At 44.7% G+C, this 5079-nt stretch overlaps 1 long non-coding RNA gene across 1 annotated transcript; it reads left to right on the top strand.

The window, feature by feature from the left end:
• Positions 1-3045: 3045 nt before the first annotated feature.
• Positions 3046-4238, top strand: LOC118602000. Its single transcript, XR_004950633.1, has 2 exons — positions 3046-3624; positions 3993-4238. It is a non-coding gene; the product is annotated as an uncharacterized LOC118602000 (long non-coding RNA).
• The last annotated feature ends 841 nt before the right edge of the window (positions 4239-5079 follow it).

Below are 5079 nucleotides of genomic sequence, written 5' to 3' on the forward strand. Positions count from 1 at the left end.
AATTATAAATTGAGCATCTAATTTCTGGGAAGTCCTGTAGAGCAGTGGTCCCCAACCTTTCTGACACCATGGACTGGTGCTCCTATGAGAATCGAATGCCAATGATCTGAGGTGGAGCTGAGGCAGTGATGCTAGTGCTGGGGACCGGCTGCAAATACAGATGAAGCTTAGCCGGCTTGCCCACTGGTCACCACCTGCTGGGTGGCCCGGTTCCTAACAGGCCATGGAGTGGTACCAGTCCTCAGCCCGGGGTTTGGGGATCCCTGCTATAGAGGGTGCTATCCAACATGGACCCTGATCCCAAGTTTAGTAGAGGAGAGAAGATATGTACATAAGTAAGGAAGGTTTCATGTGCAAAGAGATAAAGGTTATTTAAAAAATTAGGGGACTCAAAAACTTGTTAAATGAAAGAAGCTAGAACTAAAAGAGTACATACTACATAATTCCATTTTTATGAAGTTCTAGAACTAGCAAAACAATCTATGGAGACAGATTTCAAATAGTGGTTCCCACTGGAGGCAGAAGAGAACTCTCTGGAAATGTTCTCTGTCTTGATCTGGGTAATGGACCCCTGGGTATATTCAAAATAAGTAAAAATTCATCCAATGGTATACTTTAGATTAGTGTGCTTCGTTGTATATAAATTACATTTGGAAAAAAAAAAATTGCTGCCAGAGGAGTTTAGAGAAGGGAGAGATTTCTTCTAGCTAAGTGGACAGGGAAGGTGTGCGGCCTGAAGAAGGAACTATAATGGGGAAATGGCTACTGTCTCTCTCTTGGTGGCTCAGTAACAGAGGATCTAAACGAAGCACTTAAACTTCCCTTAATGGAGCCAGGAATCATCAGTAAGTGGTTCTGGAGATTATTTGCTATCTGTTTACACTGCAAAAAAAGTTTGGGATCATATAATTGCAAAAGTCATATTCAGGGAGGTAATTATCAAGTGTAGCATGAGTGCTCTATTTTTGGGCCTCATCGCTAGCTCTTCTGGCCCTCATTCCCTTTGGCTAATGTGATTGCAAGTTGTTTCACTGGTTCTCTTCTGTCGGAGGTGGCTGGGTGATTGGAGGCAATGGATGGGGGAACATAGAGTGGAATGATAAATCGCATTTCTTCCGGGCTTCACTGTTCACAAACCAGCCATGTACACAGTATCTCATTTGACAGCAATCTAGGAGGGAGACAGGGGTATCAGTCATGGTTATTGATTGCAAGCAACAGAAACCAACTCTCGGTAGCTTAAACAGAGAAGAAATGCATTGAGAGGTTATCAAACAGCTCACAGAACCAAAAGGAAAACTAGAGAACTAGGGTCAAAAAACAAGCAGGAATCAAGGAAGGCTTACTTAAAACCCATGAATTTTAGTATCTTTGTTTCAGTAGCTTAACTATCTGCAACATAGATATGTTTGGGAATGACCAAGAGAGATTTTCAAGGAAGTGCTAGCATGGACATGAGTAATGGAAAGTAGTTTGATTGGCAGAGAAGGGACATTCCAGGAGAGAATAGACACAGTCAGGCAGGTAGGAAAGAATGGTGAGGGTGTGTGCTTGGGGTACACAATTTGCACAAGGCCGCAGTGAGACAGAACTGGGAAGGCAGGTTGAGGCTGTTTAGTGGAGAGTCTCGTGTGCCTAGGCGATGAGTTTGTACTTAAACTGGTGGGCAATGAGTGCCTTTGGAGCTTTTTGAGCAAAGGAAGACGGTTTCCTATTTGTACTGTAGGAGGAATTACCCAGTACCCTTGATAGGACTGTGTGAAGCAAGAAGTGTCTGGACCTAGGCCAGCTGACACAAACTGGCCTCAGTGTCAGCCACTCCTGAGAGTCTGAGGAGAATGAGGACAAAGAAAGGGCTTTGGAACCTGGGTCGTTGGTAACCATCGAGAAAGCAGTTTCATGAGAGTGCTGGCATTACTGGTGAACCCCAGCAGGAAGACCACCAGGCAGACAAAGCAGTAACTCAGGTGGTACCCGGGAGAAGTCATGCCCCCTGATGGGCACTTGGGGAAACTCGCTTGGCAAAATGATGATCCCCTTCTATCCCGCTGCCGTTCACATTCTCCTCAGACTTCATTTGCCCATTTTACTTATAACCCAGCAGGGGTGAGAAAAAAAAAAAAAATGCTATTTTAAAAAGCTGCCCCGAAATGGTGAATTTTATGTTATATATAGTTAACTATGTGTATTTTTAAAAGCCGCCTGGCAGCAGTGTTTATACTAATGCAGGTTTCATCTCAGTGAAAGACTGCCTTTTTCTGAACATTATAGCTACTTGGCCTCTGGTTGTGCAAAGCAAGTCTGGGAATGAATGTGGAGGGAGATGCTGAGGCCAGAAGAGCCAACTACATAGTCCCATGAGATAAAGGGTGAGACTTTTCGGGTGGAGAGGTGGTTAGCTTATAGTTTTGTTGTTGTCAGTGTTTGCTTCTGTTTGATTATAAATGCTGTTCTTGTTTTCTTTCTCTGGAGGACCCAGGAAATGCATGTGTGGCACGATTTGGACACAGAAAAGAAAGAGCAGAGACCGAGAACCTGATCTGGGAAGGGAAGACCCCACTCTAATGGCAAGGGTTGTGGGGTGGGGTGGGGCTGAGAGACCAGAGGTCTGTGACTGAGGGGCCTTAAGGTGTCTGTATTTGATTTTACCGCATCAATTTTAAGTTTTTGTTTACTGAATTACAATTTCCTCATGAGTTACCCAAACTGTCAGCAAGACTTGTTAGCTGCCACAACCCGGAAATTAGCCTGGGGCTAGTGCTGCTTGGGGAATGAAGGGAAGAAGAGTGGCCCTGTCTTTGAGAGTGTGGCAGCAGCCTGAAAAAGTGATTTCGAGACAGAGCTGCTGTTCAGATTACATGGAAACAAGACATATGACTGTGGTTAAGCTGTTAGCTTTGGATTCAGACAGTCTTGTTTTGATTCTTGATTCTACCTTACAAGCTGTATGACCTTGAGCAAGTTAATTAACCTCCCTGAGCCTCGCTTTGACTCCCTGTTCAATGAGCATAACAGTCTATACCTCATAGGGCTGCCGTGGGGATTATATGAGATGCTGTATATATATCATGTCATATAAACTTCAGTTCAACCATATGAAATTGCTGTTTTGTGTTCAAATATGGTTAAGAAAGGCAAATTCATATGGTTCAACCTAATTACAACCCAATAAACACACGACATTATTTTTCTATTGTTGTTGTTATTATTACTACGAAGCACCTCTTCTCCAAGAACCCTCAGAAATGTCAGCAAGAAGACTGGACTTCCTGCAGTTACTCAGAAGGAAAGATCGAACTATTTGGTTGTGATATTCAACAAAAGAGGGCACCCAGGAAGATTAGAAGAAGACACTTTCAGGTTAAGGTTATAACTGTTACCATCTTGATAATAGTGTCTCTCACTTGGACCATTTACTAAATGTACTCTTGCATTTGATTCTAGGCTTTTCTTACCTTTATTTCTCTTTGAAATCCCCCTCCACAAATGTTCTTTGTCATCAGATTTTACCTGGACCATAATTTGAGGAGGAGGCTGGTCCTGTGGAAGCAGGCAAGAAGTCTTATGAAACCTGGATGGTCAAACTGCAAGGCTTCGTTTGGGGTCTCCGGGAGTGGGGGGAAGGTAGTCCTGGCTTCCTCTGAGCCCTGCAGCCCTCTTTGGCATGGTTGGTCGGGGGTGGGGGAGCAACAAAGGCTGGGTGCTGCAGGAGAGCTCTAGAGGTTGCAAAAAGATGAGGCCTGCTCCAGAACGCAGGCTGGATGTAGAGCTGGGAGGGAAAAAAATGAAAATGAACTCCCACCTTGTTAACTTGCCTGGCCTTGAGGGCAAGTGGGAGGCAGCTCTGGGTCTGGCAGGCAAATAGCCCAGAATTAGCTCTCTGGAGAGAAGAGCAGGACAATAGGGTTCATTTCACTCCCATTGTGGAGAGAGGGAAAGGAGAGATGGGCAATTTGCAAGTCTCCTTGAGAGCTCTCTTCTCTTTTCCATAGAAGCCCGAAGAGGAGATGAGTCGTGTTTCCAAATGCAGTGGAGGAAGAAGACCCTGCCTGTCCCTCCCAGCCCCTCTCCATGTCCCTTCCTGGTGAGGAGATACCTGCTCTCTCAGCCACTTCAGCAGGGTTGACAGCGGGAGGAGATTTATTTATTTCTAAAAAACGAAGATAGTGTTGTTGGATTTTTTTCTGCTTCTTGTAAAAGATTCATCCAAATATAGCCTGTTACCATTTTGGTGTTGAGCTTTCCACACTCTGTTTTCATATGCATTCATATCCAGGTCATCCAGAACTAAGCTGGGATCCTAAGATTGAGATAAAATGGGCTTGAATCCTTCAATCTGCGCCCAGTGGAAATTTTTATTCCCTTCTTAAAAGCCAGTTTCTCCAGGGGGGTGGGGTATAAGTGAGCACAGTGGCCTCTGGCGCCTACTTCCTGACTCCATGGAATTCTTAGTCTGTGCTCTAGCTCCTTTGGCTGTTCTGGTGTGTAATTCCTGGGGCGACACTGCCTGGTGGTAACCGAGACTTGGAATTTAGCTCCTTTCCTCCCTTTCCAGAAAAATTCCTACTCACAAGAAGTCATGTGTGTCTTGTAAATATCTCTGAGGTAGAAGGGAAAAGGTGTGGGGCTGTGTCACAGGAATACAAACCATTTAAAATTGAAATGTTGACATGACGGTAAGAAAAGTCCTTGGGTCCTCTGTCGGGTGCTCTGCCTCCACATCCCGCCCTCTTTCCTTTCCTTTTCTCCTTGAGGCTCCCACCCCAGTTCTTGTTGTTTCTAACGCATCTCTCTTATGGGCTGGTCTGAGAGCTTAAGGCCCCTGGGTGCATGCGCACTTCCTACCTCAGGTGGTTTATCAAAGTGTTATTTTAAAGAGACAATTCTCTCCCTAAGGAGCCTGCTGCCATCTGTTAAGGCAATAATTCTTTCCATCGTGCTAGACACATTCATCCTTTAAAAAAAAACAAAACTGAGCTCTCTCTAGAGTTCCCTATGACAGCACAGCTGATAGCCTTTGTTCCATTTTACAAAAGAGGAAACCGAAATGAAAGCCTTGATTAAAAGCTGCTCTGCCCC

This window comes from Rousettus aegyptiacus, unplaced genomic scaffold (assembly GCF_014176215.1).
Source record: "Rousettus aegyptiacus isolate mRouAeg1 unplaced genomic scaffold, mRouAeg1.p scaffold_m13_p_1, whole genome shotgun sequence".
Classification (NCBI taxonomy): Eukaryota; Metazoa; Chordata; class Mammalia; order Chiroptera; family Pteropodidae; genus Rousettus; species Rousettus aegyptiacus.